This window comes from Rhea pennata, chromosome 4 (genome assembly GCF_028389875.1).
Source record: "Rhea pennata isolate bPtePen1 chromosome 4, bPtePen1.pri, whole genome shotgun sequence".
NCBI classification, from domain to species: domain Eukaryota; kingdom Metazoa; phylum Chordata; class Aves; order Rheiformes; family Rheidae; genus Rhea; species Rhea pennata.
Window position 1 is genome coordinate 65922847 of NC_084666.1, and position 20947 is coordinate 65943793.

At 37.7% G+C, this 20947-nt stretch overlaps 1 protein-coding gene across 1 annotated transcript in view; it reads left to right on the forward strand.

The window, feature by feature from the left end:
- MANBA (mannosidase beta) overlaps positions 1–11750 on the forward strand; it is a 186409-nt gene extending 174659 nt beyond the window's left edge. The window contains exon 18 of the mRNA XM_062574173.1: positions 11739–11750. The gene's annotated coding sequence lies outside the window, so the exon portion shown is untranslated. The remainder of the gene's footprint in view (positions 1–11738) is intronic.
- Positions 11751–20947: the final 9197 nt, after the last annotated feature.

Below are 20947 nucleotides of genomic sequence, written 5' to 3' on the forward strand. Positions count from 1 at the left end.
TACTTTGTAACTTGAATAATTTTCTTGTATGCAGTTGGGTGAATGTAAGTAAGCATTACAAAAATATATAAACTTTTATTAGAATCTGTTGCATTTGAACTTTCTAAAATCATGCTTTATATGTATGAGTTCTTGTGAAATAAATAATTTAGTTACTCTTGTGTTTTGAGATATAAATAAGGAAATTCATACAAATATATTCCATTTCCATCACCACTAAGCTTTTAAAGAAGTGTTACTATTTTCTTAGCAAGTTACTATATTTTCATTGATTCTAGACAGGTTTTACTGTTTCAAAGGAAATACTGTTTCTTGAATTATTTGTGACTAGTAGGAGTGGACGTATCTTTTATTTTTTGTTCACATTAAAATATGTTTTCTATTAGATAAAAGACTAAAAATGACTTAATCCTTTATTTGAATCTAATCTATATTGACACTAGAAAAATAACTTTTCTAGCTGCCTGATTATAAAAATAGATTTATAAGGCAAACTGCACAGAAATTACAAATGATACTTATTTTAAAATGTGTTACATGTATTAAAATGTATTGACTGTGTTATTTACTATATGGGGAAAAAAGTATTTATTAATTACCTAATGCCTTCTGAGTTTATGTGGAGAAGACCCACCCAATATGCTTTCCTTTAACCCTTTGTTTTGTTGATTCCTTGGATATAAACAGTTTGTCCATCTGACTATTGTGTGTGACAGGAATGTATGTATTATGTATGACATGAATGCTTACTGAGCTTTTTAATCACGTGAGCATATCTAGTTCATCAGATTATTATAATAATACCCTTATGTGGTATTTTTCACCCTTAAATCCAAACATGCTGTAAGGGAGACTTGATTATTTTTATCTCCCTAAGGAAGAAAAAAATGAGACAAAGAGGTCATTGAAATAACTTAGATCACAAAGCAGACCAGAGATGGAACAAAGTCTGTTTTTTTTTTTTTTTTCCCAGACTAGTCCTTTAGTCACAGAACCAAGTTGCCTCCTCTGGTAATGGAATATTTAGTAGATGAGAAAGCTGCTTGCTTTCTGTATGAGCTGAGCTGTCTGTATAATCTTTGAATCTATTTCAATTTCAGAGCTACCAGCCATTTCCTAGATTTTAACAGTGTATCCAAGGAGGAAGAAGCGTGAACAGAAACTCAAAAAATTGCTCATTTGTGACAAATAAAAATGCAGTAAGTTGCTCCTTAAAAGTTTAGAGATCAGTTAAGGGAAAATTTTTATATTCTTTTCCACATTAATTTCATATGTAACCATTCATCTTAAATGCTGGTATCTCTTAAGCCTTCTGTCTGACAGATGTGGAGAAATCAATGTATAACTTAATTTCAGTAGGCTCTTATATGCTTTTATATTTGTTATTTCCATAGGTCAATTTGTCTGACTTCGGAAAGCATTCTGTTTTAGCACTACTTTGATCACTGCCATAAACTTTTCTCTCTTTCATGGTGTGGTTCATGACCCAAGACACACTTCAGTAAATATCAATGGAGTCAGTGGCTGAAAAAAAAAATCACCTATAAAAGGCTCTAAAAATGGAAGAACAATTGATTTTGGCGCAAACAGCATATACAGGGGAACAATACGGACAAAGGATAAATCCTAGAGTGCTTCTGATTGCTTGAAGAAGGTATATACAGAAGAATGATCTAGTCTATTGGGAAGCCTATGAAAAATGTGATATATGATACTGTCTATAGTTGAGGAAAAAATGAATTGGAAATATTAAACTGGTGCTTAGTTTAGGGCTTATTGTTTTTGACAGTGAGAGATTTGAATGAGATTTTTACTGAGTTGGAATTTGAAGTGTCTTTGAGCTGAAAATCTGGTCTCAACTGTAACCAGCTAAATTTAGTACCAGCCCTGTTCTAGCAGCAGTCTGGAACTCATTATGGTCCAAATATTTAATTGTTTACTCTGCTTCTCCATCAAGTTTTGCAGCCTGCCTTAAGCTTTGCATTGCTTCAGTTAAACTGCAGCCAACCTAGATCTGTGTAGTTTAAAGGTGACTTGGACATGCATGAATTATATTCAAACATGCTAATGATAGCAGCGTAAACTTCTCCTATTTGTTACACACAGGGAATCAACTGTATGTACTCATCTTTGTGTTGTGTTCCATATATTCTTTTTATTTGAAGATTTGGGTTTTTTTTGAAGAAACTACTTGTTTTACTAATAGATAAGTGAAAAGATGTACATTTGTTTGTTGTTTTGCCTTATCCTGTAGCGTCTAGTCGGTCTAAATTTGAAGAAGGCTAAGATCCCTGGAGAGAACAGTCTTAGATGATTGTTTTTCTCTTCCATGCAATTCTAATGAACCTGTTTGGAGAGTCAAATTATGTTGAGCCAAGTTTAACTTTTCTGAATGCCTAACTTGGGCTAAATTTGGTGTATGGATTGAGCATATGTTTTTCCTGTAACTCTAAACAATAATGCCAAACAGTATAACTCAAGAAACCTTACAGACCTCTCAAAATTACAACTTAAATTGATTGTGTGGGTTTATTGTTTGCTTGGGATTTTTGTTTTTAGTTGAGTACAAATTATTTGGATAAAAATCTAATTGTAAAACAGCAGCTCATAACAAGAGATAGAGTCCCACTATCCCTCCTACAGTTATGGGAGTTAGTCAGTGATAGCTGATCTTTTTAAGTGTGTCACACCAGCTTCAGGTGTGTTTCAGGCTTTCAGCATAGTGATAGGTGCAATCAAGCACAGATGCTGTGAGGCCATTCCCCTCCCCCCCCCCCCAAAAAAAAAAAAAAAAAAAGGTCAGTATTCCTCAGTGGGAGTTGACTAAGTGAAAAGAAGATAAAGAAAAATTGGCTCTAGTTATGCATGTTTTATTTCCAAAATCAGAAATACATCTGAAACTCTTGATTATCCCTGTACAAACAATTAGCCGGTATGGAATGGTAGGTCCCAAGAAAACAGTCATGTATGCGTATGCACTCAGTGAATATTTTAGCTCTTGACTTTTATTCTGCTATATAATAGCCTAAAGTTTCCAGGAATGCTGCAGCTGCCTTATCAATTCTTACAATGCTTGATGAACAAGTTATCTCTGTGAGATTTTAGAAGAAACTCCCCTTGCCATATCTTGAAATTCAACTTAAAATGTACTGGTGTAACAAGCTGACAAGCATTGCTAGAATGAAAACTAGAGAGAAAGCCTTGTGTGTGTTAATGGTAGATACATCTGCCACAGTCAATGCTTGTATGTTTAGGTTTTAATCCCTAATACTTACTCATTTATTCTCTCTCTCTCTCTCTCCCCCTCTCTTGTGCTCTCTCTCTTGTTAAATATATATATATATTTAATTTACTACAGTGCTTTAGAAGGAGAGTGTAATGTTTTCTTCTAATTTTAAAAACTTTCCCCAATTTTTACACCTTTTTCCTTTTTAAAATTAAGTGCTAAAGAATTTAAGGTTTATGGATAAAAATCAGAGGTACTGAATGGTACAGGAAGCGAACTGCAAGTGAGATGTAGTTTAAATCTATGGATAGCATGTGAATTTGGAAGATAATATAATTCTCCGTAGTGTAGCTCAGTAATATAAATGCTGCTCTAGGTTAAAGCATTTTAAGATTCATAGAAATCAATTTCATTTCTTTTCTAGAGATTTCAGTTACTGATTCTATGAACAAACTTCTTTAATAAGGATTATTATAATCTTCAAGATACAAGACTGAATCAAAAAGAGCGAAAAAAGAACATAGGTAACTACAGCACCTATAGAGATACCTGGATGTTTATATCACACTCAAAAGAACTGTTCTGTCTTATGCCCTGTCATGAACAGTGTTTGTTCTGTGTGTAACAAAAGAATTTGGGAGAATCGTTGATGCAGATGAGTAATAACACCTGTAATAGTGACATACCAGGCATAGTGGTGCTCTATATTCCACTTGCTCTCCCTCCTTCCTCCAGAAATTGTGGAGACATTTCTGAAGGGGGCTTTCTCAGCTGTCTCTGCTCTGTGTGAGATATAAGGAGAATGTATCTAAAAACACAACAGGAATAAGGTACTGGTAAAGATGCCCCAAGGAAATATTTTTTAGTATAGAACTTCTGCGAAGAAAGAATATAAAGTAGAATGATTTTGTAATAAAAATTCTTATTTTCATACCAAATTACTTAATAATACTCTTCTTGAAGAACCTTTAATTTAGACTAAACTCCAGAATTTGGGAAATATATTCTCTAAGCTTTCCATTTGTATTTTGTTTCTCTGGCTTTTGTATGTGAAAGCCCGATGCAGGTGAGCCAAATATTCCATTCATTTGACCCTGTTTAATCCCAGTCTAATCCTATTTTTCCTTATCTTGTACACTCCCATAAATAGTTGTTAATACGCAGCTGATTACTAGCAATCTTGCAGTGTTTTAACCGCCAATGTTAGCTTTTATTAGAGGAAAAAAATGTCAGTAGTTTTACTTAATGTTGAATAAAGAAGCACCCTCACTATGATGTAGTGCCCTAATTCTTGTGATTTGATCTGCTACAAATAATGCTTAATGGGATTCTTCTCTGAGCTTTGAATGTAAAATATTTCTATTGTGGATGTGACTATGAGAGCCAATGCAAGTTAAGTTAATGCATTGACTTCCCATTGAAATATTTAGCTCTTGCATACTCATTTCTGATCTAGATCACACATTGTTTCATAAAGGGGGATCTCTGTAAATAGCATAGTTTAGAAATAGGCAAGTAAGTCAATAACATGAAATAACTTACCCTAAAGTAAGGAAGACATAGAGTTAGGAGCAGAAGGTGTCTTTTGTCTTTACATTTGTTAGCTACCTTTTAAACCATTTGAGAAGACTAATGGCACCCCAAAAGCTAATGTTACCTTCTTGCTTCCTTACCTTTTCAAAACTTTTGGTTACCGACCATCTGTTGTCTTCTGTCACATTTGTGCATATGCTGCTGTTATTGATGGTGCTGGGAGCAACACGTGTATAAATGAAGTTTAGCTTAAACAAGGAAAAAATGCTTTTCTCTAGCAATAAAATCCAGACTTTACCTAAATAGAAAAATGTAATACTTGCGAATGGCTCTTCCCTGATACCAGAAACGTACTGGCTTTCAATAATTCTGAAATCTGATCGCCTCAATTCTACTGTCTCTGTATCATCATGGCTCTTTACCTGATCGTTCATAGCCAGTATTTCCTGATGGCAGCTACATACATGCCATTCTTCTTTACTGCTTTTATCATCTTAGCCAGTGCTGAGGAGGAGCCCATCATGATTTTGTTTGCTAACAGAATATAGTTGGACCTATGAAATTACAGAAATTAGCCATATTATGTTTTGTGGAGGTGGTCTCTGTAATGCTTGAATTATTAAAAATAAATAAAAAATAAAAAAAGTACTAATCCCTTTAAATAAAAGCTTCTATTGATTATACTGGATATTTTACTATACAGAACAGTAGTGGTATAAACACTCGAAGACAAGAGGAAAATTTAACTATTCAGTTGGAGGGAAAGCAGCCATCATCTTTGGATAGACTAGTTCTTTAGTAGAAAACGTGCACAGTGGCATTCTCCTAATCAGCCATGAGAAAACTATCTAATTATAAGAAACATGAAACCAACTGATACGAGTCAAATATATTTAGCTACTGGGAGAATACCGACTAGCTTTGATGTCACTGGCCTAAAAGATAAAGAAAATGCAATGAAATCCACTTTTTTAATTCATTGGTGACAGCTAATGGAGTTTAGGCCTTACAGTAAATACAAAAAAGTACTGACTTGAAAGTTAAATCATTTCTAGGTTGTTCGTGTAAATAAGACATAAAAAAGTTAATGTTACCTCACTGATAAATACTTATATTCTTGCAATGAATTGCACTGAGCTGACGTTACTGTTGAGCTGAAATTTTTTTTAGAGTACCTCTTATGTTTGAGATAAGCATGCTTGTGTGTGATGCCAAGATTATGAAATTTTCAGGTTTTCATATACAGAAATTAATTGCTTTTAGTAAAGGTTGTCACAGAGCTTTTGGTTTTTCGTTTCCTCTCTAATTTTCTGCATGCTACTTGCAATCTACAGGAAGCTCTTAACCATTTTAATAAGCTATTAGTAAGATAAGACAGATCTCCTTTTGGTTGTAAAAAATGCTAGTAGTAATTTGCAGTAGGTAATTGTTCATTAGCAGTAATTTATGGTGCAATTTTTTTGAAAATTCCTATTACAAACAGTACATCTAGGTGCAAAAAATGATTCTATTATGATTAATGTTCTCATATTAACATAAATGGTACTTTGTGATCAGCAAAATTGTGCTCTGTTCATTACAGCTTTAGTAATTTTTCACCTTATTGGTATGTTAGTGAAATCAAAGCTACAGATTCTATTGGGTTTGTAAGTAATTATATGAAGTATATAATGCTTCCTGATTTTTTTGTTTTTAAAAAGTCAGTCCATAAAAATTACTTCTCCCCTTTTGCATTTTTATTGCTCTTCCAGTCATAACTAAACCTGTGGTCACTTGTCTTACCATAGTGGAAAGTCACTTAGCAGCTCAAAGGAATTATTTACATTGATAACAACAGAAGGGCCTTGCTCACTGAAGTATTTTAAACAAAATTCTTTTCTGCTTTAGTGGGAGCTTTGCATATGCAAGGGGCATAGAACTTATTTCTAAATACTATACTTACCATATTTCATACTGAAAAATACATGTATTTGAAGATATCTTCTGTAAGATTGTTTTGTGAACTTAAAAACCAATATGGCACCATCTGCCTTGCTTTTGTGTATAACTTCTAGCTTGCCTGTGCATTGTCTGTGTTGCACGATGAAGAGTAGTGCTGAGATCTGCTCTAGGTCACTCTTTAGTTCAATTTGGTATACTTACTTTTCTGTTTTCTTTCAGATTAGAATATATATGCAGCTACATATTAGTAGGAAACTGTTCTACCAAACAGTGAAAATAAGGATGACATGAGGAACCTTTGCTTTTGCACTGAGAGTGAAATTCCTAACTTTTGAAAGGCTAAAGATGGTCACAGTAAAATAGAATGTGCCTTTTTATATCTTATCTGAAAAATCATAACCTTTGATACTTTCAGCACCATAATGTAATACTGATTCAACATATGCTCTACAACTTATAAATCATCAGCTCTTGAAGACTTTTCAGTCACTTACTGGATTGCTCGCTTCTTAGTCATATAGCAGATGTGAGACACTACAGAGAAGCATGCAAGCTAATGCCATGTTTCCTATCCTACTTATCTGCGCTGAGGAAGAAGCTCATAGGGAGCATAGCAGAGAGGTATCAATCAATTAATAACGCAATTCTCACCAGTGGGACTTAAGAGCACTTCTTAGTTGATAACCAGATGTGCAGCCAGATGCATCTCGACTGCTTATTGGGATGAGGCCCAGGTAAGTAACATCCTTCATCTACCCCCCTTACCTTTTTGTCCACTCTAGGTCCATTGGATGGAAAGTGGCTTGCCATCAAGGGTGGAGCCATAATTCTTTGATTTAGGCAACTAGGTAATGCAGGACTGTGACTTGTTCTCCAGAGCATACATGTCCTACAGTTTAGACAAAGACATGTAGGTACTGAAGGTAGCTATAGATCAACAATAGGAGCTGTAACAACATTTGACTAGGATTTACCTGTGCATCTGAAATATCTGTATCAATAGGTTTCTGGGCTGTAGCTTTGGGGATGACCTGCCAAGTTCCCAGCCTGCAGGGTTCATGAAGTATACGCTGTTTCAGAAACAGCATCCTTTTGGATCTTCAAAGTGATCCAAAGTAATTTGCAGTTCAAGAGGAGTTTGAAAATGCTGGTATTGGTTGCAAATTTAACCCGTAATTAAATAATAAAATCCATGAACCACAAATTCTGCGTTTCCCCTAGCCATATCTACTGTATGTCTCCTGAACAATGGACTTAAGCATCTGTATGTGCAGATCAGAACAGGACTGTTTTTTCCTGTTGCTAGGAAGTAATGAAATGTCATGTGTGAGGAGTACTGTTTCAGACTACATTAATTGGACTTTCTTATTCTTTCTGATGGGGAAATAGAGAAAGTATACGGAGTCAATGTCAGAAATGCAAGTTGGGGCGATTCATGATTTGAGAGTGCATAATTAGTAATATAATTGCACCACAGTAGTAATAATTATTGTAATTACTTTTATATACATAGATTTAATTCTGTGCTAAGTGCCGTAATTAACGTTACGGACACGTTGTGATTTGTGGCTTGTGAAGTGAAAGATGATTCAAGCAGAGCTTTTCCCTTGCGCTCTGCCCAGTGACTTTCTTTTTGATGCTATGAAATGCTGTAGGTTTATACTTTAAATAACAACAATCAATTTCTTTAAGAAACTTGGCTGCAGACACAGGAACATATGGAAGGCACTTGGTCCTCAGGGCACTGCTCAGTATTCACCGAGAGTGAAGGAGTTAGAGGTCTGCTCAGCTTTGTCTGAAGTCTAATCATTGCATAAACACGAGTCTCCGCACAATGTAGCATCCAGACATAGCAGGCTTAGGCCAGAGCCTCTGAAAGGTCCTCAACAGTGAGTACAAGAAGGGGGAGAAGATGAGATACGAATACGGAAAGGGGCTGGCACAGCATCTACTGCTGCTGTTGTAGAGGGAACTAAGGAGGAGATGTAATTTGTTGATCAAAAGCTGGAGATTCTGAGAGGATGGATCCTGCAGAAACTGATGGGAAAATAAATAATGAAGAGAAACCAAGGCTTGAGGCTAGCAGTATTGTTGCTGGGAGGATGGAAGTACTTCTTAAGTAAGAGTCAACTGGATGGTTTGGAGTCAGGTATCCTGGGGAAGTTATGGGAGTAATGTGGGGGTTGAATGATATCTTTGGAGAAGAAAATTGGGAAAACTGCTAATGTTTTATCCAAACTGGAAAAGGGGACATGCAAAAGGTGAGTGACTACAGATTGACATGCTGCCTCTGATTTCTTGTAATGTAACAGCAGTTTGGAGTTCACACTATAAAGAATTGAAAGAAAGTAACATTAAAATAATCTCTTTATGCTGGGAAAGGTGGGCTGGAGCACACAAGAGACTTACTGAGTTAAGCCTACTCGATGAGGTGAGGTACTTAAATACATGTATGCTGTGGCATGTGTTAAGGATGTGTAAGCTGTAAAAAATGTGAACTCAACCTTGATAAAAGAGGTTTCTGTTGGGGTGGGTTACAAGCATATGCCTAGACAATGTCCCCAATCCAGGTGGTGTGCATGAAGTCATTAGCTGTAATAATTAACTTCACAGCTGCTTCTTGCTACATTCAAGTGCTAACAGGGTGGAGTGAGGCTTTTGTAGGGTGAGGCTACAACCTGCTTTAAAGGCTTTCAGTTCCAAAATTGATGAAGGTATGCTCTAAACCAATTAAAGAAGTGCTCTTAAGGCTGTATATAGAAGAATAAGTGGTTTCTCCTGGGCTTTACTGGTGTTTTTAGTTATGCTCGCCTCTCATAGTTCCTGCTGAGGTTGGGTGTGAGTAGAAGAGAGACTTTACTACCTGGAAACCTGTAGAGGAGTAAAATGCCTGTATCTGAGAAGGGAGCACCTGCAGCCTGTATCCACTAGGAGACTTTGGAGAGGAGATTGAACTACTTTGGACTTCTGTGTAGATTTGAGCTGAAGAGGAAGTAAGAGGGGTGACGTTGCTGGGAAGGGTGACCTATGAAAGCTGAGGAGTCTCTTATGCTGTGGATGGTATGAAGCTGGGTTTTATTTTTTATGCTTCTCTGAACCTCCGTGGGTGATACTGTCATTTCTGAAATGAAGTGCTGAGGCTGCTAGCTAGAGAGCTGTGCTCTATTCCAGCATATGGGAAAGGTGAGGGAAGCATGAGGCAACGGGACTGCAGTAGCAGGTTTCTTCAAGAGGAAGTACACTGTAGTAGTAGCCACAGTACAGGAATTTCATAAGGGAATCCTTTAACAAACTCTGTATGTTGTTCAGGACTATTGCAAGAGGACTTAGAAAATATGCAGTTGCACTGGGTATAGTTTGTGGGCATCATAAAAATCGTGGAGGGGGAATTAATCGTAGGTTTCTTGTATTTGTCTAGGTTATGTGTTCAGCTGTATCTCAATGTACGGCTAATTACAGCAAGCTGTTGGAAATGGGAGATTGGGTACGTAAGGGGTAACTGTGTACTATAGCAAGTAGAGAGTGAGGTGCAAGATAATTGAAATGTGTTGGCTGTGTAAACGAATTTCATTTCCAAAAGAACATTCCAAAATGAATTTCAGATCAGAAAGAACATTAGAGCAAAGCATTATCTGGAAGAGGGCACTACTATTCTTGCTACTGTATATGGTGTTAGTGAGATATAGATATCTAAGTATAATAACCTCAAGAGTATAAGGCTATTGATTAAAGCAGGGAGGGGAACTAAATCATAAGCCCCAGAATCTATTTTAAAACATTGGACCAGGACATTAAATAAAAAATGACCTTTTCTCAAAACTAAAACTTTTAAAATGAAAGTGCACTTTAGGCATAGGGCATATATACCTTAAACTTGGTAACAGCTAGCCTTGCCCTATCAGTTCTGCTTGCTACGTGTGTGCTAGGGAGAATTACTCAGAATGTAGCCTGAGTTCATGTAGCACAACATGCACCACTCTCAGAAAGTCCAAGTGGAATAGTGGGGTTGATGTGCTGTACTGCCTGGGCTAATTAAAAGTAATTTGTTTATAGATTATAAATTCCTATCTTTGGCTGTTAGGGCTTGTTATTTTTAAGGGAGTGAGAAATGTGATTTCTGAGGAGTGTTAATGAATTTGCTTGGTTGTTTTCATCTAAGCGCACAAAGTTTTTACTAATATATCATTTTAAATAGGTCTGTTTTGTTAAATGCCTAAGCTATTGGGTAGTTATTTAAAAGAAAAATGCTATCACAATGAGAAGTGAGATCCTATGAGTTGATGGATGTTTTCTCTGGCCCAGGAGACTGGGCTGTTCAAGGCACCCAGTACCTTAAACAATTGGGTCCCTTTTAATGTTCCCTTAATCTTAAAGGATACGAATGGGGTCTTACTGGAGGGAGAGGTGTAGGAACCAACTTCTACCATTTTCTCTCTGCTCACTGTTAAGAGGTGGGGGAGGGAGAGCAGCATATCTCTGGAAATTATTTACCAAAGAGCAGCAAGGAAGATGCTATGCTTAAGATAGGAGAAGCAAGGAATGTTGAGAGCTCTCTGCTTTGTGTTTCCAATCTGATGGAAACTTCTTAACTGTCAGAAGTGGTATAAGCAAAATTCATTAATATGCAGACATTATGGTGACTGCTGTGGAGAAGTTCATAAGTAACATTTAAAATTAGTAACATTTAAAATGTTTAAATTATTTTCAAACGCTTTTTATGTTCTCTGGAAAATAAGAGGTCAAGGAGAAATGGTATTCTGACTTGCTGACCACTGCATATAAAGAAATATCTAGGTGACACCTCAGCTTGTAATATTTCCTAAAAGGAGGTATGAGGAACACAGTCTGGGGAGATGTCCATGTTTCCTTGGTGCATGACAGCATATAACCAGAATAAGGAGGACTATTCATGCAGTAACGTAGCTAATGGGAGAGGCCAGTGTCTGGTTAAATGGGATATGAGTTTGTATGAATGTGGCTACACTACTCTGCAGATCATGTCGATTGATCCATTTCTTCTGGATTTGTTGGCCAGAAGACAAAGACAGGTGATGTTTCCAGCTCAGGTCTGACTTCATCTGCCACTTTAATTGTGTGTGGATTACCTAAATTTACCTTTTTCCTTCACTTTTCTCTTCTTTTCCCCTGCCCCTCTCAAATGGGAATAATGGTCCATCTCATCTATCAGTTCAGAGCATTGCTAATTACACACTGTTGAAGTTTTTAAAATGCTTTGAAAATGAATAGTCATCTTGAGCGAGGGCAAATTGCCACTGTTCTCACCACTGACAGAGAAGCACATCACTGTCAGCTTGCCTCAGATCCACTTTACAACCCCAGGCCTGATTCAGGGAGGCAGTTTGTGACTCAGACTGTGGCAGCTGAGCTATTTGCTGTCTCTTTTTCAAAAGATACACAAGTCCAGGAAAAGTGTTTTAAACCTTGGAAGTAAAACACTGCTTCTATATTACTTATTGGCAGGCAAGCTGCAGGGAAGTGTGTCAGGATAAAATCCATGACGTTGAGCTCTTCTTGAATAGACTTGGGAATGAGAAAGCAATACACTACAAGCCAACTGGGAGAAGTGTGTGGGTGGTAGCAGGAAAAGAAATTCTTATAAAGGGTACTGAGTTCTCTCATAATTCTGCTCTTATGTATGTTCTATTAGTGAGTATCAAAAACTGTCTGTGTTGTTGAAATTTATAGATCTGACTTCATTTCTACAGCTCTCCTTAGCTATTTCAGTACAGCAGAACTTCCCCTTTCACAGATACGGCACAGTTCTGCAGGCAGAACCTGATGTTCCCTGGGCGGTCCCAGCTAAATCCTGGATCTCCTTACAGGAGTAGGATTTAGCATGGATGGCTGCTTTTATTAACATCAATTTGTCTGACAAACTAACTGGAAGTGTCTTCCTTATTCAAAATGCTAAAAACCAAGATGATAAGGTGGCAACTATCTAGTCGTATCTAGTCAAGTGCTTATCTAAGGCTGAGTTTTTAAGCTCTTAATTCTTTAAAGAAGTGGGAAAAAAACCCAGGAACTATCTGATTATGAAAGACAAATGCAGGAGACTTAACAGGCTTAGTGAAGTTGGAAGGGTGTGCAGTCTGTGTAGTCCATGTCCAGGTTGGTGCTATGGCCCATATTGTGGTCAAAATAAATGAGCGGATATTGCTTTTAGGTATAAAATATGTGGGCCTGCTGAATACAGTCAAGTTAAAAATCTGTCTTTACCACTAATATCCAGACTTCAGTTGAAGTTCAGGCTTACAGTTAACTGCTGTAGTCTTTGTTCTTCTATGTGTGAGTACATATAGTATATATTTTCTATAGCAATTTGGCTATAGAATGTTGGCTTCCTTGAGCACCTCCTGTTCACGCAGTACAAAAGATCTTATGTCCTTTGTAGATGAAAGCTCAGTCTTCATGAGTGGCTGTTGACATCTGTAGCCTGGCTGGTAGAATGGCACTAGCCAAGATCTTGGCAGCAGAATCTGGCTGGATTCCCATGCATGGGTTGCAGGTCAGAGCAGCTTCTAAGTACTCAGCAAAGATACTAAATGCTAGAGGAAATGCAGGTGTAGGGGAAATGCTTTCTGAGTCACACAACAGTCAGGAGGGAAAAGGAAGATATGAACATGACTTTTAGGCTGTGGCATAGACCAGAAAGTAACATGAGTTTGCTCAGACTCTGGTGAAGATCTGTAAACTGAGATGTTTGTGATTAGGGACCTGAACAGGCAATGTGGACTAAAACAGGTCATGCCACGTTAGGCTATATTGCTCCCATCTGAGAGCTTCAACTCACTTAAAGTTTCTTCCAAGTGATTTTGGAGACAGTAAGTTGGAGAAAGTGTATGGAGTCAGGCAGATACTGGAGGCTCAAAGCAGAGGTGGATTTAGCAGCTGGATTGCTGACAGTCTGCTGCTGGTTGCTTAAGCTGATTTTTCTGCAAGAAATGCCAGATCATCCTGTCTTGCCATAGCAACTGGATGCAACTATTCTTTGCCACAAAATGAATCAAAGGTATGATCAAGATCAGCTATATATGACATCAATTTTGTATTTAGGCCTAGAAAATACATGGCAGCCCTCCCTTCTCCCATTTCCCTACCCCCAACTAGAAAAGGTAAGGTAACAGTGGGGTAACAGTGCCATGTACCTTCTCAGGGCCAGCTGAAGCTCTTGAAAATTCTCGTCGGTGACACGGGCACTCAAAAAATGGAGGCTACAGAAGCCCATGGCCCGAGCTTAGTTGAGAGGAAACACGGAAGTGTGTTAGGAATTTCTTCCATTCAAGATGACAATTCTAAAAACTTTCCTGGATAAGAGCATCCAAACTTTCTTCTTGAAAGGTGTTTTTTTTTTTTTTTTTTTAAGTGGCAGGTCCTGTGGTAATGTTCTCTTTAACCCAGTAACTAGATGTAAAAAAAAAAAAAAAAATTTGCTTATTATGACAAACTAAGAAATATGACTCAGTATTCGTCTTTTGATAAACTGTAATTGATTCTATTAATGTGAAAATTCTCTGCTCATGAAAATCTCTCTAGTTCGATAACATATGAAACATAGTGCAATATTGTGATTTTTTTCCTCTGGCAGTTGGTTGTTTAGTTATGGTTTCCAGGAAAGGTTAGGAGGAAAGTAACTTATCAACTGTGGTTGTAGCCTTTCTGATCTTGCTGACTGATGTAAGCACTGTAGTGTAGAAGTCCTAGCCTTGGACTTCTCTCTTTGCAATTTTCTCCTCTTTGCTACAAACAGAACAATGCTTGTTTATGCTACAGATAAGCTGCTGCTTTTGTGATTTCTGTAGCATTTTCATTGCCTTTAGTATTGCTGGCAACTCGGCTGATTTTGTGGGAGAACTGCTGCTGAAATACCAGGTTAACGTCTGCTTGTTCTGGTTCTCTATACGAGATATTTTACAGAAAAGTAGTGCTGATTATGCAAATGTGCATAACGTATGAACTAAGGAGAGGCAAGCTCCTCAGCTGGCTTTGATTGGCTTCACTCTTAATGCTGTTTGTGAGGGTTTGTGCAGTGCTCCTATAAACATTGCCTGTATTGGAGAAGGCTAACACCTTCTCAACTACATCACCACAACTCTTAGTTGCAAGAGTGCGTTTCATTAGCTGAGGGAATTTGCGAACTTAGACCAGTGTTCTTTCTCAGTTTTGTTGGATTGCCATCTCTGTGGGGCTATAACATAAAGGCCCGTTTCATTCTTGCCTTGTCATATTCAACCTACTGTGACCCTCTCCCTCCTTTCCAAGGGAAATTATATATAGAAAAAAGAAATTCATTATCTTCATCTTTTTATCCTCATGTACTATCAGTTCCTGCTAAGATCTTTTTGAAAATATCCTTTGGAAATACCTGAAAATTAATTTGCTATCATAATTTGCACCACGTTAAAAAATTTTAAGCAGGGAAATTGCCAACAATTAAAACAGTAGCTAGATATGAGAAGGAAAATAGGTTTTGATTTGACAGAGTGCAGATATATGGTACTTATATATATTGAGTATTCTGTGTATTTGGAAACAGCCTTCCTTTCCATTGTGGGAGAATTAACAGTGAGAGACAGATGCTAACCACAGAATTGAAAGGTGCTTTAGATTATTCTAAGGTAAAAATTACTCAAAGAGTTGTCATATGCTTATCACTGTCAGTCGTGTCACTTCCTATCTCAGCATAGCTTTACTGCTGCAATAGAGTTCTTGCTCCACAAAATCTATGCTTATTTATGACATGTATAATTATATGTTTAAATATCTCTAAACTGTCAAACCAATTGGTAAGGATTGGTAGCAAAACAATCCCTAACTACCAGACACTTTCTTAAGTGGAAGAATTACCCCGCAGTCCATGGAAGACCTTCAAGACACTGAAATAAGCTAACTGCACTGTGGAGAAACTCTGGGACAGTTTTAGAGTGCAAAAGGTCCACCTTGCCTCCACATCTGAGGTGCTTGATAGCTCTACCAATTCTTCTCCAAAATCATGAGTGCTGTCTGTGCCCTGTTTAGATATAGAATTTATTTTTAATTCCTTAATGTTTAAATTATACTCAGCAAAACTGTACATCCTCTTCCCAGATGCATGGGTGTGTAACTGTTCAAGCTGTCTCATCAAACTTAACTACGTGCTCTTACCGGATGGGGAGATGCATAGGCTGGTCTTCATAGACAGCTTCAGTTACAGCTGCGTTACAGGATGGCCTTCATCCAGTAGCCTGGAGAGCCCTGCAAGCCTGATTCTCCACAGCCTTGCTGATTATGCTGCTTACACTTATAATACAGCACTGGCCTGTCAGAATTCCCTGCTGACACGTACCTGCTTTGTATACTGCGTTTGTAATGGAGAGCTAGTTTCTATGCGTGTGTGTACGTGTTCACTAGAAATGGCTCAGTGTGGTTCCCTTGGAGCATGATTTTAGGTTTGGATTGGTTGAAGAAAAAATACAAAGGAAAAATGGCAATGTTACAAAGATCTTACTGAAGAGCTCCTTTCAAATGAATGATGCGAGTTCCTGTCTGTTTAGCTTGGTCATTTCTGTACTTTTGACATAGGTGTTTCAAAAAGATGATCATACTAGGGAGAAGAAGCTTGAATTCGCTTGCAAAGCTGAAGTAGTTTTATTCCAATTATGTGAGAGGAGATCAGAGTTCGAGGCTGGAATGAAGTGTAATCCCTTTGAAGTGCTGAACAAATAGCGCCGATCTTCAGAACTAAAACTGACAATGCCTGAATCTTACTGACATGTAAAAGACACATTGTTAGCTATTGGAGGGAAGGAGGTATGATGTTTTTGAATCTCTACTCTCATCCCTTTTTTTTTTTTTTTTTCAAACTCTATCCTGCCATAGCCTGAAAGTCTTTCATATGGTAGGGAGCATTTTGATTTTTTTCTTTAATTGGATACTGTGTAGCCAAATTGTTCTGTGCACCCCTTAAAAACTTAGCAAATATACTTGGATGGACTTTGAATTCAAGTCTACGAGTAAGTGACTGAAGACAGCTCAAACAAGCAGAGATACTACTGCTGATAACTATTACTGTTGTGATAATTTGAAACTTTTGTACAGCTGTGTTTTCCCTCCTTTCCTTTTCTTAATCCTAAAAGTATATGGTAAAGTAGAAATAGGGATTTTTAAATATCAGAACTATATAATAAAGTATGCTGAAAAACAGCAACTGGAAAAGCTTCTGTGTGTGTGTGAGCATGCATGCAAACAATTTATTTTTGTCTATAGAATGTAGCTTGTTACTTTTTAATCTGTGGTACAGATACAGTAAATCTGCAATTAAGCCTTCCAGCAGGTCTGTAGGATTGGTAATTGTTTTGTAATCCTTCCTTGGAACAAAGTAAATGCAAATAGTAATCAGATTTAATGAGTATAATCTATCCTAGAGTACCTGAAGCATGAACCGGAAGGTAATATTGCACACACTGTTTTGTTAGGTATTTTAACTACAATAAAGGAGTATAGCAACTACTGAGCACCTACCTAGACAGGAAGGAGAAAGCAGGCTTCTGAACAGGTAAACAATATGTACCTGAATGATAAACAAGTCAACCTATCCAAAATTCATTTTACTCTCATGGAAGTTAATGGAAACTTTTTATTGATTTCAGGCACATGTACTTCTGCTACATTAAGGCCTAGTTTATCCAAAACCATTTTGGATAAACTGACTTAAGATACAACATGACATATAGGAAAGGCCATTGAATGATGAACTTTAAAACTCAGTATTTGTCAAAACTGCATTTCTACTGAAATTCTTATCCATGTTTTCATCACCCCTTGTCCTAATTGCTTCAGATTCCTCACCAGTGCATTTACCTTTCAAAAGCTGTGTACTATACTCAGTTTCTGATTTCATGTAAAACAAAGGAAGAGTTACCATACAGCTAATTATACAGGCTCAAGTTCTAAACTACTCTTATACCCCATTATAAAACATGTCTTGGAGCACTGAGGAAACTCTGCCTTCCCAGATCCCTGTAGCCTTTCCATGAGCATGTGTTATTTGATGTGATCACATGAATGTTTCCAGTGAACTTTTGATTTCATTGAAATCAAATGAACACTAATTCAAAGGCTACGAGTCTGCAAGAGTCTGAAATTAAAACTCTAGTTGTATGAGTCTTTTGTAGGAAAATAGGATAGTTATTGAGAATAGATAATGCTATAATTGTTTTGAACTAAGATATCTGGCCAGATTCACTGAAGGGCTTGAAACCTGTACACTGGGAACTGGTAAATATTTTTTTGTGAGTTCAGCCTGAGGCTGTAACAAATTTACTTGTCGCTACTTGTGTCTTCAGACAGATCTTGCTGACCTTTAGGTTAACATAACGCTGTTCACCTTCTTAGCATCCTGAATGGTTACAAGAATTTGTTGCTTGAAAAACAGATAGTTGAAATGCTGGTACAAATCTGAATCACAAGGGATTAAGTTTCTGCTGTGTACCAGCACTCCAGTCCTGTACATCCCATACATTAGTCTGAATTTTCTAGCTTGAGTTCACTTCAAGCAGCCTATGTTTTGTAATCGGAGGGCACTAGTCAGTGGTTGTTACAGAGAGATAAAATTTGGAATAATTTGGCTCACCAAAGAGCTGTGTGAATGCATTCAGTTTCATTAGACTAAGGTTAATTTGCCTTTGAGAACTAATAATTACCCTGGAAATAGTGGAATTTTCAGTCTCATGTAACTTTCAAACACTGAAGTGAACAAGTGAAGAAGCTGATAACTTCAATTTCGTGTCAGTTACACTTGTATTGAGTTTACAGCTATTAAAACTGAAAAGTTCTCTTCTGTAGATCAGAGTAAGTAGGTTGTGGAGGATAAAAGGGGGACTACTGGTAGGCAATGGTTTCTACCCTTAATAACTTTATGTAAAGCTGTTATATGCTGTTCAATTAACTAGATTTGGCTTTTTATGGCAGCTGAGGCCTGTGTATGGTTCAGATCAGAGGTATTTAGACCAGCTGACCCTGAAAGCAGTATGTTCGATAAGCACCTTCCTATCCCTCCCTGGCATGATTCAGGGCCTGGTCATGAAGAGAGCCACTTGAAATCAACTCTGAAGTATATGGAATTCCCTTCTCTGTTCCTAAGTGTTCTGAATATAGTTGTTTATTAAGTGTAGCGCTTTTCTTGGTAATAAAGTTTGGAATGGGGACTTCTGTCCTCTGTGAAATCTTTGTTAAAAGCTGGGTGTAACTTGGTGCACCTGGTACTCGTATTCAGCTGTGTAAGGTGAGCTGTGTTGAGTAACATCTCAGACAGACCTGTACTCTTTGCCATGACAGATGAGCACAACGAGCAAGGCCTCCTGGAGATGTCCCAAGTAGCATGCCAGTGGGGAATTAGCCAGTGTGCAGTGAGGAATATATTTATTGTTCTTCATCCAAGCTAGTGTAGACAGCTTTTCAAAACACCATCTTCTACTGTAGGGCCCTGCTTCTTGATAGGATCCTAAACGGTATACAGAGAAGAACTCTGTGGCTCATGTTGGTTAGAGTAGATTTTAGGAATCAGATCTGATAATCTTGATAACCTTTGGCAATCTTCCCAGAGTTAGATGTCTTCATCTTTGATTAGAGCTGTGTGGTTACCTCAGTCCTGGACTGAAACCTGGAGTGGCAGTTCTGTTTTCAGTGGTTTTCGCGCAATGGCCTCACACACAAGCGAAGATTCTGGGGAAGAAGACTTGTCTGGGAACTGCCTTGCTACAACTTTTCTCACTGAATTCCCTTCCCCGTTATTATGCCCTTGTTCCTTCCAGCCTTCTCCTACCTTTTTCAGAGGCTTCTATTAGCAATAGTGCAGACAGACTTGGAAATTTGTCAAGGGAGCAGGGAGAATTTGTTTGCTCCAGAACTCAACGTTGTTTTGGGGTCATCGGGAGGCAAAGCCACCAGGAGCAGTGGAGGATTTAATATCACTTGGTCATTCATTCCAACTTGTCCTTTCACCTAGGTGTCTGGCATGTAGGGAGGAAAGTAAGGAGTGGGCCTGTTCTTCGAGGCCTGCACTTGTACCATGATGTGGCCTGCTCCTCAAATCCAGGCTAGTCTGGATCTCTGAAGCACAGCCAGCAAATCTCCTGCCTTTGAGAAGTTGGCTGTGTAACAACTTTAGATTTATAGCAGACAGGCTGTTGCTGGGTAATTATTCTGTGTGCATTTTACTGCTTGGCAAATGAAAGAGCACTTACTTCTCAGCTACTGCTGGTAAGAGCTAGCACGCAGCAGCTACCGTGGCTGTGGCCTAAGGGCTGGGAATCTAAATTGAGGAGGTTGTACCCTGGGCTCCATAGCACAAAGGAGTGCTCTGCCTGTGTCTGTGCCAAGGTTTGCAGTGGGTTGATGCCTTAGGGTTACTAAAACTCATTACATAGAGAGTTACATCAGAGACAGAGATGTGTTTGTGTGTGTAGTGTTTGTATTCTTAAATATATATGCATATACACACATATATGCATGCAAATGTGTGTGTGTATATATATATATATCCTTTGGCAAAGGTCTATTCTATGATTTACACAAAACCATTGGAACATGACAAAAAAAATTTTTCATTGTTAAATCTATAAAGTGAATGCAGGTATAAGATGGCTTTTTAGTGTATGCAAACCTGTAGAAATTACAATCTCCATAGACGGGACACATATAAGCTGGTTGTAAAATACAGTCTGTAATTCTCCTTATGACTGGCATAACTGCCTTTTCATATATTTTGGAAACCACATCTTCTGAAAAGAAAAGGCAAGTTGTTGAACTGACTTCTAGGGTATGGGAGAAGGGATAGAAGAGAAGGAGAAAGTGAGGAAACAAAATGCTTTCACTTTCTGACGCATTGCCTGCAGAAAGGCTGTGTAAGGTAGAAAAGGCAGGAATGCCAATGGACAACCAACCAACCCACCCGCTCTGCCACTAGTGTAACGTGTATAACCAAACTCGATTCTTTTTCTTACCTTCAAATGGCTATAAATTATAATAGGTATTTTCTATATTCCATCCTATTCCAAATGTTGTTCAGTTTTCTCAGAGTAAGCTGAACCACTGTTTTCTGTAAGTAATACCTTATGCTAGCATCAGAACAATTGCATTGAGTGAAACTAGTTATAATCTGTTTTCAAAGTAACCTGGAGGCAAAGCAACAGAATCTGCCTGTGTTTTATGAGTGGAGAGCTCTTATACAAATAATCTCTCATGCTAATA